Source organism: Dermacentor albipictus, chromosome 7, assembly GCF_038994185.2.
Source record: "Dermacentor albipictus isolate Rhodes 1998 colony chromosome 7, USDA_Dalb.pri_finalv2, whole genome shotgun sequence".
Taxonomy (NCBI): domain Eukaryota; kingdom Metazoa; phylum Arthropoda; class Arachnida; order Ixodida; family Ixodidae; genus Dermacentor; species Dermacentor albipictus.
Window position 1 is genome coordinate 137,422,617 of NC_091827.1, and position 21,896 is coordinate 137,444,512.

General features: G+C 43.4%; 1 protein-coding gene and 1 pseudogene across 4 annotated transcripts in view; one reads left to right on the forward strand and one right to left on the reverse strand.

The window, feature by feature from the left end:
- Positions 1 to 16,937, forward strand: part of LOC135897806 (uncharacterized) — a 28,436-nt pseudogene extending 11,499 nt beyond the window's left edge.
- The window catches only part of LOC135897809 (sarcospan-like), a 297,173-nt gene that overhangs the window by 82,930 nt on the left and 192,347 nt on the right, over positions 1 to 21,896 (reverse strand). The gene's annotated exons all lie outside the window — the stretch shown is intronic.

The following is a 21,896-nucleotide window of genomic DNA, read 5'->3' on the forward strand; positions in this document are numbered from 1 at the left end:
AAGGTTAACCAAGTTCCACGTTTCACCGGTATTACGACTGCAAGCTGCAAACTTGCCTGTGTGGTAGCGCTTCTTAGCTAGTCTAATTTTTGCGTTTACTTTGTTTCTCATCTGCCTAAATTCTTCTCTTGCAAGAGCGTCGCCGGGTTTATCTTGGCATTTTCTGAGGAGTTTGCTTTTAATGCTGCAAAGTTCCATTATTTCGTTATCAATCCACGGGCTCTTTTTTATTTCTTCTCTTAAGCTTTATTTTCTTTTCGGAGCAAAGGTACATCTCTGTAACGGCCTTTACAAATAGTTCGTAAGCCTTTAGGTGGCTGTGCCGCCTTAGGGAGTCCCAGTGAAATGTTCTCACACGTTTATCTGCGTCATTAGAATTCAAAACATATTTCACTACAATCTTTGTTTCGGTTAAAGCAACAGCATCTCCTGAAACTGCTATAGCAATAAAGTAGTGGTCCGATTTTTTTCCCTTAATAACACAGCCAAATGAACTATGTTTGCACATTATTGTGCTGATATGGTCTATACACGACCTTTTTAAACGATGAAAAGCTCAGTACTCTGTCAGTGATAACAATTTCAGCAGTGCTGTTAATGAGCTGCAGTACATTATTTTTCTGCAAAGCCAAGTATTTTCGTATTATTCCTCTGAACCCTATGTTGGTGAACTGCAGAAGCTTTAGTTAGCCTCATCGCAATACATACAGTACTACTTGTGATTTTTTTCATCCTAGAGAAGCCTGCTAAACTTGGTGTCAGAATATACTAGTGTAGCAAGAATTGAAAGAGTGGTAAAATATATTTGAATTGTTCCGCATGATTGTCACGAACAGTTGGTTATAAATGTCAGAGGTGTTAGTAATGAGGATGACTGTGTAGTCCTGGGGACATAAAGTATGTGCAGTGAAACGCACGCCAGAGTACGAGTGGCTTGTCCTGTGGTGAAGTGCTCTAATTCTTCCTACTAGCAGGTCATGATGGGCTCCGTGCTCACACTGTGTGAGTGTGTGTAGAATCTTTACAGCTTGCGCGTGAGTTCAGACTTAACTTTAAATATCTGGTCACCATACATCAACTCAGCAGCAAGCATAGGGAAGATTCTACATGGGAGAGGCTTATGTAGCATAAATGAGGATGGAAAGGGTATCATAATTTAGCAAACAGTGGGACAGTGTATTTAATTTTTGTGTTTTGTTTTATTTTTTTTTTGCCCAGGATGCTGCCGAGGTGCTCAAACAAATCCAAGAGGAGTGGCGCTACTACTCCTTGGCTGCCGAAAACCCCTATTATCTCACTGTACTTGAACAGGTGCTGGAAGAAATGAAGAAAGTGCACAAGGAGCCCCAAGTGATTGCCTCTTATCTTGCCCAGAAGGGTGCTTTTACAAGTGCTAGAAGGCGTGGCCGCACCATCAAAGTTCAGCCGACTGGAATAGCTAGACGTCGGCCTGGTGTGGGTAGAGGCTCAGGCAGACTGCGAGAGGGTCGCCCCTCCAAACATCAAAAGGCCAAGCGTGCACATGCACTGCACTTAAGCGTGAAGTGTGGTGTGCCCCATGCGAAGTCCCATGGAACTAGGCACTGAACACAAGAGTAGGCAGCATTCATGAATGTTTGAACAGGCAACGCCCAGGGCCTGTGGAGGGCATACAAACTACTGTTGCTGTGCTGCAGTCATACGAAGTGTTAGTCGTGCAACAGCACATTGCATTGTCGTTTAACTTGAATTGTCACTTCGGTTAAGGATACTGATCCGTGTTTCACGAATAGTAAAGTGCATGGAATTAACTAAGCATTACCAGAAAATGATAATAGCATTGGTGGGTCATGCCATTATGCACTGTCTTTTGGGGATGCTTCAAATAATCAAACTTCCCGTGAACCCTCTAGGATGTCGCAGTGCTTGCTTGCGATTTTCACTCCAAAGAAGTCATATCGTTTGCCCAAGCCCTCCCAATTGAATAGCCTTATCAAATGCCTCAACTACATTGTTAATTGTTCTTTGCCTTTAGTGTCCCTTTAAGGATTCCATTATCCTGCTTGAGCATCTTAAGTAAAGCTCAGTAAAACATGGATGGCAGAAAGAATGAGGACATACATAAAGAGTACTGCGCGGTGTAGAAGAAATGTACTGAACTCGCGCCTGTTGAACGGTTAGTGCCAGTCGTAAGCAGTTGACCAACTTGTCCTTCTTGACAGTGCTTTCTGGCAGACAGGCCACTTTGTGCCGACCATGAAGTCTCACTTTGATTTGGCAAAACTGGTTCTGCTTTGATAGCCATGAAATATCCCAAGGTGCTGCCAAAAGAATTTGTGCTTCTGCTTCCTGTTTTGGCTTGTGGAGGAGGTATGCAACATCTTTCAAAAATGGGACGTAGTTCAAAGTCAAATGTGTGGAACGAGTCACGATTTATTGTCACTGCTCTGTCTGCCTCCATGGCAACCCTTGCATTGCCTATCACAGACCCTCGTCCTGACCTCATTCCTTTGAATTTCACTTGGGTAAGGATTGTGAGGGGAGTTCACCAGAGAACCAACCAGCGTTATAAGTGACGAATACTGTTTAAAATGGTGTTACGCTGGCTGGTCACCGATATCCATGGGGCCTAAAGGAGGTTACATTTGATATGGGGCACACACTGGCCTGATGCGTACTTACTCTCAGATGTCTGTTTACTATGTCAAAGGAGTTGTTGGTTTTTGATGAAAGGTTACCATTGGTCCCTTTCATGTCACTTGAAGCAATAAACTAGGGCGGAGGTGCACATTTTGTATTTTTAGGGGCGCTCTTGCTTGGTAGAGCGGATGAAGCCTCCTGCTATTGTTAATGACCTGAGAAGTGTCTATGAGAGCAATAAATAAATGAAAAATGTCGTGGCAGTGTTGCTTCAGTACTTCTAACATTTTCCTGTGATGCCCTGAAATCGAGCATTATGAAATGCCCCAAGGAAAGAACTTTTTCAGCTGACCTGCCTTCTGATTTACAGAGGCCGCACTCCCTCGTGCGCAGCGTGTCTACAATCGGGGAGGGCCTGGTGTTGTCTGACAATTTCCATTTATGGAACATTTTGGCAATAAATAAATAAGATACCCCGAACATTTTTTTTGCAACTTAAACAATTATGTGCTTTGGTATTTCAAATGCATAGCATGAGCTAGATGCTCTGCTGTTTATGTTGGTTTTGTACACTAAATACAAACTAACTGGAAAGGAGCAGAAGCTTTTTTTTTATGAAATTACTACTGCAAAACACCTCAAGCAACAGAACAGAAAGTACTAGCCACTGTTAGTTTCTTGAGCAACATTCTTTTTTCCCACCATTTTCAATAAGATTAATAGATTCGTCAAAGTGGAATCAATGGTACAAAATGTACACACCTCGTGAATAGTGGTGTGTGTGGCTACTGATTGTATAAATTATGTACGATAGGTGAATGTTGAAATTTCTGTTCGAACAGATTTCCAACAATGGGGGATTGTTTAAACTTTCATGAAGAACAGGACGAGAGGTTGTTCAGGAAGAGAATGGCGTTGATACACACCTTTCCTTCATGTAGGAGACCAGTCTTACATAAAAATAAATGGCTTGTGTGTGCTACAATTTATGTTAGCATTGCCCTCAATGACTTTGCTCCCTAACTTGTGGTAATGCCCCAAATATTCATGTTGAAAGACGATGCGTGCTAGTGGCAGTTGATACTTAATATGTTGAAGTGCGCTTTATAACAGTGGCAAATGCCTGTCAAAATGCGTGTACTATTTCTACAGATCTACTTTATAAATTTTACTGCATTCACTACAGCTGGTCCACTGCAGAAGCCAATATTTTTTCATAGGTATCCTTGTGAACAGCCATCTGGCTGTTGCCCGCAGTATAGCCTTGACAGCCAGCCTTCCTGACCAGTGAACTTGAGATTTTAGATTACTGAATGCTATATCTGCCATCTGTGACTGGTTTCCGATTCAGCATAGCTGCTATGGCAGAGAGTCATACTTTCGACTAGATTTGCCTCAAACTCGGTGCTCCAATGTAGGCCGACTGTATGTACCTTGCCGTTAAGAAATAATTTGCTCTGCTTCCCTGCCATTCCTTGGCAGCTGTCGATGCCAATTGCTACTGATAGCTTGGTAAGTTTGGTTTGTGCTACAGAAACCACACAACAATAAGCATGGCAAACTCGTACCTGGCTGAGATTTAGAGATACTGTCCATAAGAAGTATATCTGCTATATACGACTCAATACACAACAACCACGTCAGATAAGTGCTTTATTTGGGGTGTTGGAAATTCACTATGTACAATTGAAGAGGAGAAACACATGCTTGTACTTCAATGCATATGATTCGCCATTGCAAATTTTTTTTGGCTTTGGATTGAAATATAATTGATTGTCCTGTTTGCCTTAACATATCACAAATTTTGCTTTACGCTGGCTATATCACTACATGAAAAATAATGCGATTGTATGCAGGGCAGAGCAATACAGCCTTTAGAGAGTTAGGGGCAATTTCTTGTGCAATGTACTGGATGGCTAAAACCAAAGTCAAACCAGTGCAATCAAAATGAAGGTGCTATTTTTGTATAACGGAGCAATACAATACTTCAGATGTTCTCTTATGAAGGGGCTACACAATATTTGCTACGCCATACGTCACATTGTCTGACATTATCAGCGATGGTGAGTTGCTCAGTAGTTAAAATCCTGAAAACCTTACGGCAATAAATTCACAGCTGGCACTCGGAGCGGCGCGAAGGGCAGCGTTGAAGTACCTGAAAACCGGCGCATTACATTCGCGGCTAACACTCGGACTGGCGCGAAGGACACGTTTGAATAGTTGCATTCATCACACGCTAGAAGTAGTGAAAAGAGCTTCCGTAAATGAAAATTTATGCTGCTGCTATCGCGACTTCTTGCCTGAAAGGCGCCATCGAAAGAAACCCGAGCAAGAAAATAAAACATTCACTTTCATTCAGCATATTCTTCCCAGTCGACAATCCATGTCGTATTGGTAGTGTGACTGTAGCTGAAGATGCACTCGTACGCGTCTTCGGCCGTGCAGAGGTCAACACGGAGGCACTTGACGCTCGCTGGGCAGTTCGAACTGGCGTCTAGCTCGCACAAGAATGTCCAGGAGCCCGCCATGCCACTCAGAACCGCGTTGGTTATAGAGACGAATATATTTCTAATGCTTGCCACTGAAAACACAAACAACGTGGAAGGCACTCCGTTCAGCAAGTCTGATCCACTAGCAGGGCGTAAGAAACAGGTGGCGCCGAAACAGGGCACCCAGCATCCGCACTAGCACTCTCAAGCAAAACGCGCGCGCGTGAAGCCGTCGGCGAAAGCCGCGTGCGCGCGTCAGCTGTTTTGTATGGGGTTGCCGGCACTTATGGGAAGAGCCGAGCAGGCAACACATGACAGTCGAGAAACTGCGACTTGGATATCGCAAGCTAAGTAGCGTTAAAGGGGTCTACAAATTTTTGCAATGCATATATGCGCCGTGTCTATCGGTAAATTTTGACTAAAAAAAGAATATCTGCAAATTCAACGCGCGAAGTTGTGTATGATGCTTCGCTAAACACTTAACATTCCTTTAGTATTTAGCGATGAGAGGTATTGCATTTTACGTGGAAGAAAAATTTGGTAATTGGCGTCAACATGTTATCCGATGTTAGAAAGACACTGCCCAGCGAAGCTGTCATCATGATTCCTATTACTCTGGTGTGTTGTTCTATTCAAATATGGCCATTCATTAATACGTAAAAAAATAGTTAGGCGCGCATTTCTTATGAAAATGTTTGCTGCTACTTTCATCCCCCTCTGAAACAGGCCTCCAAAAAACGAATTGCTCATGGCTGCTAACACGACGGCGTGTCATGTAGAGTATTTACATAGTTAATTCACAAACACCATAGTAGCAATCACCTGAGAGAAAAGTTTCGTTGTTTAGATCGACAGCCACTCAATTGAAAGTGATGAAATGTATCATAGTGGCCCTCAGTAGCCTTTATCGACAATATGGCACACCCCTGATCACGTAACGGTAGCAATCGACTGTCCGTATGGCGAGGCACGCTATGTTCGCGAAATCCATCAGTTCACTTCAACTTCGAATGAAAACCATAAAGCATTTTTTTTTACAGCGCCAACTGGAATGGCTAAAGTATTCTCGAGCTACTACTACGCAGCTTAGATTGCCTACAAAAGGAAAATTCAAGCACCTTTTGTCTCACCATGTCTCGATCCAGCGTTATTTAATTACACAAACGGATAACTATTCGCTTCGTCGGTACTTAAAAGAGAACCTTGCAGGCTAATTTAAGTTTGCTCCAATCCAATCGCAAACATTCATAAAGAAAGCACTACAAGCCTTGCATATACTTTTACTTGATTTCTGACCCTCCACAGGGGGAATTTCAATATCTTCAATATGTCCCATACTACTAGTCACTGACGCTTCGACTGCTTTGTGGCTGCAGCTATGTGGTCCAGCAGGCATACTTCACTAAAAAAATTGGGCTGAGCAGCCAGTGTCAGTTTGCCAAACAGATTCGTCATGTATATTCCTCAAGCAACAAGCACCAGTAAATGTCTCAAGTGAGTTTGATTTAATTTGATTTATTAATTTCCATTTACACACACACATGTACAGAGGAGTGGTAAATGGAGGTGGATGAGGGAAAAAGCCGCACAGACGCGGCTTGAGGTAATCTCACCCTCTTAGATACAATATGGCTGCATGGGGTAACACATCAAGCGCCATATAAATTACATTTATATAGTGGCCATAAAACATTGCAGTTATACAATATATGAAAGCACAGTGAAATATTTCCACGATAACAATGCAAAACACACTGCGGCATTGAAATAAATAAATGATATACACTTGGTAACATAGACAAAAAAGAGGAACATAACATGCATTATTAATCATTAACAAACGCGCTCTAAAGAGGTGAGTTGAACGTGTAGCACGGAAAAGGGAATATATATTGGTACATTCCTATTTGTACTCTGTAAATAGCTGTACGCCTTCATTACCTTAACTTCAAATTTCCGCCGCTTAAAAAAATATAAACACGTGAAGAACCGCCTAATGTTGACAAGCAGTTAAAGAAGCAAGTGAGGCGTGTAGAATCTAAGCTCCAGTATTAGTTAAGTCACCGTGCTACTGCCGAGCGTTTCTGTGAGGAAATGCAAAAATTCGATATTATACCATGAACTACTCGTCGTGAGGAAACCTGTTTTAACGGAATAAAATCAACGTAACTGCTGCAGAAGTCATATATAGCCAGCTTTGTGACATACTTGTTGCACCGCGGCAGGTATGGTATCATAACTGGATTCCTATAGGCTGTGCTTTTGCGATTGTCTATCCGCGCATGAAAAACCCGCAATGGGCTGGTCTGCGTTGCTTCGGCTGGCACTGTAGCGTTGCCTTCGACAGCTGCATTGTTGTCTAAGAAATTAGCTCTTTGAATAAATGTTCGCAAAGGAAGACGTCGTAAAAATATATTTGAGACGACCACCATAAGTATACAAGCAGAAAGAACGAGGGCGAACAAACGAGAACACCGCAGAAAGCGCCCGGACAACGCCCGAACTGTAGCAGACGACAGGCGCGAGTCCATGCCCTGACGTCACGCGAGCGGCGCTCGCAGCGCCGCCCGCGTTCGTTCTCGGGGCTAATAGACCGTTTAATCGGGCGAGGAGGATAGGGCTCACGGAGAGCCTTTCCTCCTCTCTGGCTTGGACGATCCGGCGCGGCGCTGCTTGAAAGTATTGCTCTCGCGTGCTGCGGAACGGTTTCGAGATGTTTTAGATCTTTGTGAAATTTACGCCATGTTCGCTCATATAAGGTCGCCAGGGAAGCCTTTCAGTGCATCGGTAACTACTGCAGGCAGAAATATGTCTTGGGGGCGCAAAAATGTGACTCGCATAATCAGCCCCGGTGTACGCGCATTGTCAGTCGCCTTGCGTGTATGTGTTGTTTACTATTTTGCTTATATCGATTTTCATTCAACAAAGAAAACCGGCGTCTCTGTATTACCAGCATTGAATAGTAAATCAGCTCACTGTCTGATCGATTGGCGCAGGGAGTAAAACATAAAACATAAGAGCGCACGCTCGTGCACGGCCAACCTAAGGCCACCACGAAACATCTGAGTGGCAGGCGCTATCAAATATTTGTGATACACTAACGTTGTTCTCACGCATTTCAAGTCTAGTATGCTTGAAATTATCATATGTCTACGCTAGCCTAGCTGCATGGGGCCTATGGCGCTGCTCAACACCGCGATCACTGCGGTTGGTGAGCCAGCACGATGGATATATAAGCTGTGTGCTTCGGCATTTCCTTTTTAGCCTGTTTACAACTATAATATATGAGAGGGTTCGCATAAAAAGATTGCGATGGCTATTTTTGAGCGCGAAATTTCCGTAATACGTGTGAGTGCGTCGTAGAGAACTGAACGAACGCAACCGAAAAGAAAATTCGGTTATCATCTTCTTTCTCTAAAAAGCAAGCGAAAACGGGCTAACGCCACACAACGTTTATAAATATATGACCGCTGATGCCGTATGCTTGGACCATGCGCTATATAGAGCAAAGATATCTGTAATCCAGCACCTACTACTGCTTAGGACGCTCGCGCAGTTCGTAAACTGTCGCTTGCTGGACAAGCTCAATTCAGACTGTAAGGTATGCTGCTATTACTAGCCAAAACTATTTTATTCATGGGTGGAACCTTCATCCATCCAACCAAGTAGTCACGCAATGTAACCTGCAGCGGACAGTTTGAACCCTTGTAAATGTATAACGGCACAGCTCCTATCGTAGCAGAACGGTACGCACGCTGTTACGATCGTCGCGTATGTTTCATGGCTCGTAAACCGCAGCTGAGAAATAGAGGATAATATTGCAATAGGTCGCATTAATGATTGGAACATCCGGAAATACACAATTGATCTGCGAGGCTGATTGTAGGCTCAAATATTCTCGCACACACCACCCTGCGTGTTCCGTCCACCTCAACGCCAGCGAAAATTCCGGCCATGACGCCTTAAACCACTTCAGCACGTCTCACAGAACCGTTTACCACGTAGAAGACGCACGTCATACTAAACAGACCGCACGACCGCGAAAACAAACGCCATAACCTACCGCCGAGCGTATACCTACCATGCCAAAGACCGCTTTCACACAAGCCAGTATGGCGCTGCTCATAGGCGGCGCCACTGCGTTCACAATATGGCGGCGCCTACGCAAGAACGGTCTATATAAGCTGCTGCCCACCGACTGCACGCTAGGGCACGACGCCGCGACTAGAATGGAGCCTTTGCCATTTGTGTTCTTCCAGGTTAGTTACTTTAAACGGTGTTCTTGCCTAAAAACGTCGAATCACTGCCTGTTCATGGTGTCGTGCCCCTGCGACTTGTTAGACATGCTAGCAAGTGGCAAAAACTATGTTTTCTCTTGTCTCAGACACTTGTCATAGATGCTTTCGGGTGATATTGAGTCCAACCCTGGCCCGGATAATGATGCTGTTTGGCCTACTGTATTAGCAACCGTCCAGAGAATTGAATCCGCACAAGTAGACATTCGCAGCGAGCTTCAGGTTATGAATCAGTGGAGGGCGTCAGTCGACGTTGAACTGAAGCAATCGTCAGCCAGGATTCGGATCGTGGAAGTAGATATAGTTAACGTAAAAAGCGCCCATGCCTCTGCCGTCCGTCCACCGTCCGTACCAGACAGCGTCGCACTACAGCTAAAGAAAATAGAATCGCGCTGCGACGACGCTGAAAACAGGCAATGCCGATCCAATTTACTTTTTAACGCGACAGCGTTAAGGAGCTCGTGTCGCAGAAAAGCCGGTGTCGTCGGCGTTGGTGTCGGCGTTTGCGGCGTTGGCCGTGAGCGATAAATCCCAGCAGGCACTTCATGAATAAAAAACAACTTGCAAGATGGGCTGGGTGGGAATCGAACCAGGGTCTCCGGAGTGTGAGACGGAGGCGCTACCACTCAGCCACGAGTTCCATGCTTCAAAGCGGTACAAACGCGCCTCTAGTGAATGCGGTGTTGCCTTAGAAACGAGCTGTTCTAAGGCTCAGGCGTGCGTCGCTTGCTCAGGCGCACATTTCGTTTCCGCGCCGAACGCTGCGTTGCTCGACGCTCACCGCGCCCGATGCGGGACGCGTAGTCGCTGCGCCGTAGCCCAGTGTCTTACATTCCTTGGCGGGTCGACGGGAACGCTGTCGCGTTCCACTCTTGAATGCGAAGCTTAAGCGTCCTCCAGTTTTTCTTGGCACACTGATGACCCTGCAGAGACATGGTCGACTTCCGAGAAAAATGTGATCGACTTGTGTTCTGAAAATCATATTGACCGCAACAAAGATGGGGACAGAGGAAGAAAACACATAAACAGCACGGGCGGTATGCTGTTAGTATACCGCCCGTGCTGTTTATGTGTTTTCTTCCTCTGTCCCAGTCTTTTTTGCGGTCATTATGATTTGCAGTAAAAACCAACTAGGCCAAACTGAAGTTCTTCTGTGTTCTGAACTTCTGGGTATTAACATTGTTTCATCCCAGATTAAACATGCTCACCGCCTTGGACGACATCAGCCAGATAAAATTAGGCCTATCATTGTAAAGTTCACGCACATTAAAGACAAAGATAACGTTATCGGATTAGGCAAAAAATTGAAGGGCACTGACTATGCTGTTCGGCAGGACTTTTCGCTCCAGACGCGTATCGCCAGGAAAAAGTTGCGTGAGTTCGGCAAGGCTTTAAATGTTCATTTCAAGCTTAATGTTGATATACTGCGCGTGGGCGGCATATATAATGTGTATGACCTTGCGTGAGACACAGTCATGAAATCACCAAGATAGCTGAAACGTAGGCAGACTTCACGTACTACTCACAACTCCTGTCAAACATACACCAGGCAGTCTCAGTTACCTCTTTCTTTATCTGTTTCATTGACAAACATTAGAAGCTTGCTTCCGAAACGTGATCAACTTTGTTCTTACCTTGATGATAGTAACTCTGATATCGTTGTCCTAACAGAAACTTGGCTTACCCCTGATATTAATGATACTGAAATATTTCCTCATAGCAACTCTTACAATGTTTACCGCCATGATCGTAGAACTAAAAGGGCAGGAGGCGTCCTGCTAGGCATAAAAAAAAGTTTTCTTCCTTTCTAATTGATTGGAAATCTGATCTGGAAATTGTTTGGTGTGCATGCTCATCATCATCGACTAAGGTACTTATAGGTGTGTGTTGTCGACCACCTGACTTTCGCCATTTCTTTGTGGATGAATTTCGCAATAGTATAGCCACAGCTGTGGAGCTATTTCCTTCTTATTACATGTACATTTTTGGAGATATTATTTATCCCCTAATTGATTGGTATTCCTTGTTTTCTCCCTGCCGTAAATCTATAAAATTCATTACCTTAGCTTTAGATTTTAATTTATTTCAGGTCATTAACGAACCCACTCGTGGTCAAAATTTGTTAGACTTAATGCTTACCTCTGCTCCTGATACAGTCGGAGAAGTACTCACCCTCGATGGATTCAGTGATCATAAATAACTACAAATACCTTTTTACATACCACCTGAAGATGTCAGCTTTACATCCAAGAAAATAAGAAACTGCAATAAAGGTAACTATAAAGATATGAATTCCGATCTTGAAATGTTCTGCGACCAAGAATTTATGCCCTCTTTCTCTGTACGTCCCGTTGATGAAAACTGGACTTTTTTCAAAGACAAAATATCTTCGCTAATTGACAAGTATGTCCCATTGATTACCATATCAAATAGCAGGACGAACCAATGGTTCAACAAGTACCTTCGTAGGTCAAAAAATAGTAAAAAAAACGCTTATACCAGAAAGCCAAGCAAAACCCGACAGCTTCGGTTGAGTACAAAAACGTTTTAAAAACTTACTCCTCTGCTATATCTGCTGCCAAAGATAAACATTACAACCGTGATCTGCCCTCACTCCTCACATCGGACCCAAAAAGGTTTTGGAAAACAATTTCACCGGACAATAGCTCAACTTGCATTTCCCTGCATGGAGCCAACAACATACCTATAGCTGACTACGAGTGCCCTGCTGGTTTTATTAATTTTGTTTCATCAGTATTTACGACGCAGGGTCAGTCCACTGTACCTCTTACCCTGAATCCGACTACCCTTACATGGAACCTATTAACATCACCGTCAAAGGTATATCCCGTCTTATTACGAACCTCAAATTATTTACATCTGCCAGTATTGATAACATTAGCTCCAATATACTAAAAAACACTGTCTCTGTTTCCAACCGAATATTACTTCACATACTCCGACAATCATTATCATCCGGTCGCCTCCCTTCTGACTGGAAAATTGCTAAGGTATTGCCTGTATTTAAGGCGGGAGATAAAAATTCGCCAGGTAACTACCGTTCTATCTCCTTAACTTGCATTTCTCGTAAATTACTTGAGCATATCATCGCTTCTCATGTCTATCGCCACCTTGAGTCCAATGATTTCTTTTTTGCTAACCAACATGGCTTCAGGAAAGGGTTTTTACGCGATTCACAGCTATTCGAACTTACAACCGACCGACATTTTAGCATGAATAAGAGCAAACAATCTGATTGTATTTTCCTTGATTACTCAAAAGCCGTTGACCGTGTCGCTCATTGACATCTAATCTCGAAATTATCTTCACTCCGGCTAGATTCGGTAACTCTTTCTTGGCTACGGAATTTTTTGCTTCTTCGCCAGCAGTTCACATTTGTTAGCGGTTCGTATTCGCCCCCTTGCTATGCCACTTCCGGTGTTCCACAAGGCAGCGTTTTAGGACCCTTACTATTTCTACTATGCATCAACGACCTGCCTACTACCATATCTTCTTCCATCAGTCTTTTTGCTGACTATTGCATAATTTGCCGCACCATTAATTCTGTCGATTACCACATCGCACTTCAGTATGACCTCAAGAATGTTTCTCATTGGTGTAGTACCTGTCAAATGCATCTTAACGAATCTAAATGTAACGTTATCACTTTTAGCCGTAAGGATGTCAATTCTAAGTTCACCTACTTTCTTAACTGCTCTCAGGTCTCGCAAGCATCTTCATACAAATGTCTCGGAGTTCACCTCGCTCGTAACCTGTCCTAGGCATCCCACGTCACCGCCATTTGCGGCAAAGCCTCACGAACTTTGGGGTATTTACGAAGAAATTAAAAAACGCCCCAACCAGCATCCGTAAGCTTGCATGTGCAACATTTGTCCGGCCTCAACTAGAATTTGCAAGCCCTGTGTGGTCGCCTCATCAAAAATATCTAATCAATATGCTAGAAGCCGTACAGAACAGATCAGCACGTTTTATTTCTTGCGATTATAACTATTCTCATAGCGTAACTGAAATTAAACCGAATCATGGCATCATTTCACTTGAAACTCACCGTTACATCGCACGTCTCTGTTTGTTACACAAGTGCGTTCATAATAGGCTGCTTCCGCTACCTCTCGAAAGGCCTTTGCGCATGTCAAAACGCCTCCAGAACAATTTCAGTTACGCGCGCATCTTCGGTTACACATTAACCTTCAACAGCTCTGCGCTTCCACGAGCCATTTCTCTGTGGAACGATTTGCCCGATACTATCGCTTCCTTCACAAACCATGAAGTAGGTAAAGGGAAGGCGCAGAAGACCAGGACTTAGGAAGAAGAACACAAACGACAAGACGGGCGCCACTCACAACTCAATCGGACAAACAGGTCGATTTTTCAAAGAGCGCGCAATGGAACATTGTCGTAATCTGCGCAACAAGGAAGGGAGTTTCCTTGCAGAGCATTGCAGAGACTGCTCTAATTGCCGCCCTTAATTTGACAAAACTAAATTTTTGAAGTATGGAAAAGACAGGTATGACCGGGAAATTGTGGAAGCCTTCTTTCATCAAAAAAGAGGGGAACGCATGCGTCAGCAGGCCGCCCATTATGCTTAGTGACAAGGAGACGACTTTGTTAGAAGGTTTCATTTAGGCCTCTTGTTAGAGTGATTTTATTTGTTTTACCGTCTGTCTTCCTTTTCTAACTAGTTTTTATTTTGCTGACGATTTTCTAGTGGCTCTTAGGCTTTTGTTGTTTTTTTGACGCAGACGCTGTTCTTAGACCTTTATCGTTCATCACTTCTGTCCATTTCATTGTTTGTCGCGTGGTTCTTTTTCGCGCGGTTGCATGTTTTGTCAATTTTTAGGTGAGAGACTATTAGAGATTTTAGTTTTGACGCAGACACTGTACATAGACGCATTTTTCATGTTATTTCCGTGTTATTCGTTGGTCATTTTCCCATCGTCGTGCGGGTTTTATCACTGACTGGGCCTTAGGTGTTTGAAGTGTGGTAAGTTGTGGTTAGATTGGTTGGTAGTGAAGTGTAGACGGTACTTTTGATGTATGGTATTTTTGTCCCCGTTGGCTTGGAAAAAGGCTGTACTAGATCAGTTGGCTCCTGTGCTGATCCACGTGTGGTTCTTGCTTGCTCTTTCGATAGCTGTACAGATAACATTCCTGAATGGTCGATAGATTGCTGTTTTTTACTTCTAAAGTTTTGTGCGTGACTCGGCGTGAATTGGCCTACATAAGGCAGGCTTGTTGCGAAAATAAACTGAGTTGTGAGTGGCGCCCGTCTTGTCGTTTGTGTTCTTCTTCCTAAGTCCTGGTCTTCTGCGCCTTGCCTTTACTTACTTCAAGCATGAACCAACTAGCCCAAGCAAGAGTTTTACTTCAGCATATGTCTTCTACATTGGGCCCTTTCTTTCATCAAAGCTTTCGCACCCATCCTGCCATTTTGTGCGTCAACGTGATCGCCGTCTCAGCTTGCCAGTCTCGAGTGGTGTCATATTGCTTGAGAAAAAAGCTGGTGCCTTTGGAAGTACAGTCTGTCTTCGGCGTCTTGGAACCGTCTTCTGGGCACGCCAGGCGCGTATGCAAAATACTCAAGTCCGAGTATTGGAGGCCAGTTAGATTGTTTCAAGATTGGCTGCGTGTGCTTGTTGTTCTCGGGAAAGAACCAGAAAGCGAAAACAGGCGGTTGCAGCAGATGAAGCGTCTGGCAGCAACGTCCACTGAGTTTCTTTGGCATCGAGCGTTACTGAGCCTAATATCCCGGTCAAAAAACTCTCACGATGCAAGCACCTGCCAGGTCACCGTGCTAGGAGACGCAGCTCTGCCTAGACAAGTAGAGCGCTTTTTGGAAAAAGGACCGAAGTTCAGCCTCGCACAAGGATCCCAGCGCCAAGAATTGCTTGCCATGGTGAGAAGAGTGGCCAGCCGCGGAACGAACCAAGAAGAAAAAGAAAGAATTGTAAGTGACGGTGTTTCCTGCCTGATGGCGAGTGGTGCATTCATTCCGCCCAGAAAGCCTCGCCTCCAGAGGATTTCGCAGGATCTGAAGGACAACGACCTTGTGATGCTACAGGCCGATAAGGAGGGCGGCTTTGCTGTTATGCCGACTGGTGTTTTTCGTGCGAAGGTCTTGGTTGCTATTAAGAAGAACTTCAAACAAGTGGCGTTCAAGGTTCGGAAGCAAAAAAGTCAGGCTCTTGAACTTTTGGGAGAAATGAATTTGGAAAACCTGCACAAGATGGCAAAGGAGGAAAAAAGGAGGTTTCTTCACTGTGAAGACACACAAGCCTGAATGTCCGCTGCGCACCATTGTTTCGGAAAGGGGAACATGGCAACGTCTGGTAAGCCGGTACCTTCAGACACATCTGGGAAACGTGGTGAGCGACGACCCTTTCCTGGTGCGTAGTTCTCTGGAGGTGCTGAAGTATCTGGATAACTTGCCGCCTCGTCAATACAATGCGTTCTCCATAGACATTGAAGATCTCTTCTATTCGGTCCCCCACCAAGGTCTCTTAGCGGCGGTCAGGGACAAGATCCAATCAAATGGTGAAGTCCGCTTCCAGAATGCGGCAGGTGTAAGCGTGGACAATTTCATTTCCTTATTAGAGTTCTACCTGAACTCAACCGCCATTTTGTTTGAGGGCAAGTTTTATGTTCAGAAGAAAGGGATATGCATCGGTTCTTCTGTAGCTCCTGTCCTTTGCGATATCTTCCTATCTGTTGTAGGAACTGACATCAGTAATAATCTTTGTGATCTCATGTGGTGTCCATTTACAGATATGTTGATGATTTCTTGGTCATTTTGAAGGACGTCCCTGAGCACGAATTAGTTTCTACCGTTGTGAGAACCATGACTATCTTCTCGAACCACAGTCAGGGTCGCAGGTTTACCAAGGAAGTTCCGAGCTGCGGTCAACTCCAGTTCTTGGATATCAGACTAGTGTTTCCAAAGGAAGGCCTTTGTTGGATGTACAATCCGCGTTCTTTGAAAGGCCTGCTTCCGTTTGAGAGCGCCCATTCCAAGATTGTAAAGCGTGCAATTGCTACAAATTTATTTATTTATTTATTTATTTATTTATTTATTTATTGATACTGCGGTCCCGTTACCAGGACCTTAGCAGGGTGGATACAAAGTGAAAAACATCCAAGTAAATATACAGCGATACATAACATAGGTCACTCGGGATGTACAAATGCAAGCAGTTACTGAATAACATAGTAAATCACTCGCTACATAAACATAGGTGCGATTCAAATAATGGCAATGAGCATTGAGTTACAACGTCATTAGTAAGATTATTCCATTCAACAATAGTTCTGGGGAAAAAGGAAAATTTGAAGCAATTCTTTTTAGTAATTAACGGTGTTATTGTCTGTGAGTGTCGATGACGTGTAGCATAACCAGTAGAGAAAGTGATAAATCGTGATGTATCAATGTTGTAGTGCCCCTTTATGAGCTGAAATAAAAACTTTAAACGGCATGTTTGGTTCCTTTGTGTTACAGGTGGCAATCCACTTCTCCTGAGAAGCTCCGTAACTGAAGTGCGACCATACGAATTATATATGAATCGTACTGCCCTTTTTTGAACTTTTTCTAGTTTAGTAATGTTTCTTTTAGTAAAGGGATCCCATATGACAATTGCGTATTCCAACATTGGTCGAATGATGGCATTGTAAGAAAGAAACCGCACAGGAGGCGTAGCGAATTTTAGAGAACGTCTTAGGAAAAATAGTTTTCGAAGGCAGTTTGCCGTGACAATGTCAACATGTTTGTTCCACGAGAGAGTGTTAGTAATCCAGAGGCCAAGGTATTTATATGCGGTTACTTCAGAAAGCATGATGTTTTCGGTATTGTAGTTGTACAATAAAGGCTTGTTTTTTAACGATATTCTCATAAAGACAGTTTTATCGATGTTAATTTCCATTTGCCAATCATTGCACCATGTTACTATGCTTTTAAAGGCATCATTCAGTTTAATTTGATCGTCAACAGAGGAAATTTTTTCGTACAGAACACAGTCATCAGCGTACAACCTAATACCCACAGAAATGTGATCCACAATGTCATTTATGTAAAGTAAAAACAGAAGCGGACCAAGAACTGATCCTTGGGGGACGCCGGAATCAACGGGCACCTTATCTGAACTGGCTGAATTTAGTGTTACAAACTGACGTCGGTTAGTCAAATAACTCTTTATCCAGGCGAGTAGTTTGTTATTTTGCAGAATGTAGCTTAGCTTATGCAACAATTTGTTATGCGATACTTTATCAAACGCCTTACGGAAATCTATGAAGATTACGTCTGTTTGTTTACCCTCGTTTATGGCTGCTGCAAAGTCATGAATGATTTCTGCAAGTTGAGTATTAGTTGAAAATCCTCGCCTAAAGCCGTGCTGCATGCAGGTAAGTAGCTTATGTTCTTCAATAAAAGCAGTTATATGTTTATGAATAATATGCTCTAATATTTTACAAGCTGTCGAGGTTAGCGAAATTGGACGGTAATTCTGAATGAGTGTTTTGTCACCAGATTTGTGCAAAGGCACGATTCTGGCATCCCGCCAATCATCAGGTACTGCAGCTTCGTTTAAACACCTAGTGTACAGAACATGTAAGTATTTTGCACACCACTCAGCATAACGTTTCAAGAAAGCATTTGGAATATTGTCTGGTCCAGGAGATTTTTTTACCTCAAGGTTCAACAGCAGTTTTAAAATGCCATGTTCACTTATTACAACATCAGGAATAGGAGGTACGGACACTTCAAAAGGCGGAAGACGGCCGTCATCTTGCGTAAATATGTCTCTGAAATTTTTATTGAATGCCATCGAAGCCCCTGCGTCATCGTGCACGCAGCCACCATAAACTACACGTCCGTCGTTAGAGCGAGACGTCGGGCTCACCAATCTCCAAAATTTTTCAGGTGACCTTTTGATAATGGATGGCAGTGTTATATCGAAATAGTTTTTCTTATCATGCGCAATCTTGTTCTTCACCTCCTCCGATATCTGTTCGACCATTAGTTTCAAGTCAGACCTGTTTGTCGTTCTCGCCCTCTTCTTTAGGCGTTTGAATTTTCGCTGCAGCTGCAGCGTTACTCGACTTATCCATGGATTTCGAAAGTTATGTTTTTTAGCTATCCTTGGCACGAAACGCTGAATGCATTCGTGAATTACCCCCTTGAAGAAAAGCCACAAATCATTTACCGAACAAGTGCTGTTTCTGAAAGAGTCATAATTAAAACTGAGAGTATCAAGAATCGACTCGTCTTCTGCTTTAGAAAAATTAGGAAACAACTTGACATTGCCTCATTGCTCCAATGCGACGCCTTCTAACGTCAAGACTACTGCTTTGTGATCTGAAATGCCGGAGGTAACGCTGCAGATCACTTTGTCTTTAATATTCCCACTTATAAGGAACAGATCAAGGACTGACTCAGAGCCGTTCTGAATTCTGGTTGCCTCATTTACAACTTGCAAGAGGTCGAAGTTGAACACAATGTTTAACATTTCATTCTCGACACTTTTGGCACTGGTTATCGAAAAGGTGTTCCAGAGCAGATTGGGAAGGTTAAAATCACCTGCCAGAATCAGTTTGTCTTCAGGCTTTACGTGGCGATGCATATACTGGTTAAGCAGTTCAAATATTGTGGCAGGTGAATTCAGAGGCCTGTAAACTGCTCCTAAAAGGTAGCAGACTTTATTTATGTAAAGTTTGCAAAATAGGCTTTCCACGCCTGTTACGTCAGGCATTGCTGTAACATGTAATGAAGATTTGAAAAGAACCGCTACGCCTCCTCCTCTTCGATCACGATCTTTTCGAAAAACGTTGTAGTTTCTTGGAACGAACTCACTGTCAAAAACGTCTTCGTTCAGCCACGTTTCTGTGAGCACAACTAAATCAGGATCGTGGCAGACCAACAGCGCTTCAAAGGACTCGATCTTATTCATGATGCTGCGGCAGTTAACATTAAGGATGGTGATGTTCCGCCTATCTAATATTATAGGTCACGTCTTATTTTTTGCTATATTGAAACGCCCTCCCTTCTCCTCATTCCACCCGTACAGTGTGCCGTTTACGATTAGCTTGTCAAAGACCAGCTTAGCTTTCGCGCCTTCTGCTCGTTCTTGTGCTGAGCTCAGCCAAAGTTTCTTTCTTGTTTCGCGCACGTTTTTCGAAAAATCCTCCGATATTGAATACTTACTTCCTTTTAGCTTTGGACACGCCTTCAGTATCGATACTTTATCTCGGTGGTCGAGCAGTTTGATTATAACTGGACGAGCCTTCCCCTTCTTTTTCCCAATTCTATGACACCTTTCAATATTGTTAACAGTGAGGCCGAGCTTCGCCAAAAAAATGTCGTTTCTTATTGTATTTGTAAGTTCATCAGGGCTTTCAGTGGTTTCTTCTAGTATGCCAAATATAACTAAATCATTCCTTCGACTTCTGTTCTCTAGTTCGTCGACCTTGAATGTCAAGAATGACACGTTACTTTCAAGTTTTAGTACTGTAGATTTCAATTCCTTCATTTCTGCCTTTAACTCAGCTATTACGTTCATCTGTGCTTCTAAACCATTGATTCTCTCGGACACGCTTACAATGTCAGCTTCCATTTTCCCCTGTTTTGCCAGAACATCATTGATAGATGCAGTCATGTTACTCTGCCCCTGAAGAAGTTCCATCAACATTTCACGCTCAGTTGGGCCTGGGTTGGCCTCAACGTCACCACATAGCAAAAGATTCTGTTCAAGCGGCTTTAACTAAGTCTTGCATCCATTTGGTGTCAAGTAGCTTTAGCGCTCAAGTGCAACGACTACAACAGGCAGGCTTCCCGCCATGTCTGATTTCAGCTGTCTGCGAAACGATGCTCCAAAAACTAAAGCACCCGCCACTTATCAGGGAGCCAGTTTCACGCAGTTCTGTTACGGTAATTCCGTACCTTCATAAGGTATCGCACAACATTAAGAAAGTGGCAAGTAGGCATAACGTTCAGGTTGTCTTCTCGGCGCCTTGCAAGCTGTCTAAGCTTTGTGCCATGAACGGAGAGAAACGCCCGGCTTGTTCAATCCAGCATCAGAAGAAGTTCACTGAATGCAGGACACGTGTAGTCTACCGAATACCCCTAAGCTGTGGTCGCAGCTATATCGGACAAACAGGTCGATGTTTCAATGAGCGTGCAATGGAACATTGTCGTAATCTGCGCAACAAGGAAGGGAGTTTCCTTGCAGAGCATTGCAGAGACTGCTCTAATTGCCGCCCTCAGTTTGACAAAACTAAATTTTTGAAGTATGGAAAAGACAGGTATGAGCAGGAAATTGTGGAAGCCTTTTTGATCAAAAAAGAGGGGAACGCATGCGTCAGCAGGCCGTCCATTATGCTTAGTGACAAGGAGACAACTTTTTTAGGTTTCATTAAGGCCTCTTGTTAGAGTGATTTTATTTGTATTACCGTCTGTCTTCCTTTATTTAACTAGTTTTTATTTTCCTGACGATTTTCTAGTGGCTCTTAGGCTTTTGTTGTTTTTTGACGCAGGCGCTGTTTTTAGACCTTTATCGTTCATCACGTCTGTCCATCCCATTGTTTGTCGCGTGGTTCTTTTTCGCGCGGTTACATGTTTTATCAATTTTTAGGTGAGTGACAATTAGAGATTTTAGTTTTGACGCAGACACTGTACATAGACGCATTTTTCATGTTATTTCCGTGTTATTCGTTGGTGATTTTCCCATCGTCGTGCGGGTTTATCACTGACTGGGCCATAGGTGTTTGAAGTGTGCTATGTTGTGGATAGATTGGTTGGTAGTGAAGTGTAGACGGTACTTTTGATGTATAGTATTTTTGTCCCCGTTGGCTTGGAAAAAGGCTGTACTATATCAGTTGGCTCCTGTGCTGATCCACGTGTGGTTCTTGTTTGCTCTTTCGATAGCTGTACAGATAACATTCCTGAATGGTCGATAGATTGCTGTTTTTTACTTCTAAAGTTTTGTGCGTGACTCGGCGTGAATTGACCTACATAAGGCAGGCTTGTTGCGAAAATAAACTGAGTTGTGAGTGGCGCCCGTCTTGTCGTTTGTGTTCTTCTTCCTAAGTCCTGGTCTTCTGCGCCTTGCCTTTACCTACTTCAAGCATGAACCAACTAGCCCAAGCAAGAGTTTTACTTTAACAAACCATGATTCCTTGCGCAACCAAGTCAGCAGTCATCTTTCAATAACACCCCTTTAATCTGTTCAGCAATTTATTGCTCATCATTGCTATTTCTCAGTTGCATCTTGGTTTGTACTCCCCATCAGTTACATTTTCAAAGTGCTGTATCTCTTGTGTTCGAATGCTTTATATGAAATGCATAAGTTCCACTTGCTACATAATGTGTTTACTAGCTCTTATAGTACTGTTTCTGTTTATATCACCCCCCCCACCTACGTCATGCTCCTACGGGGGCCTGTAGGGTCATTGTAAATAAATAAAAATAAATAAAAATAAAATATTGCCA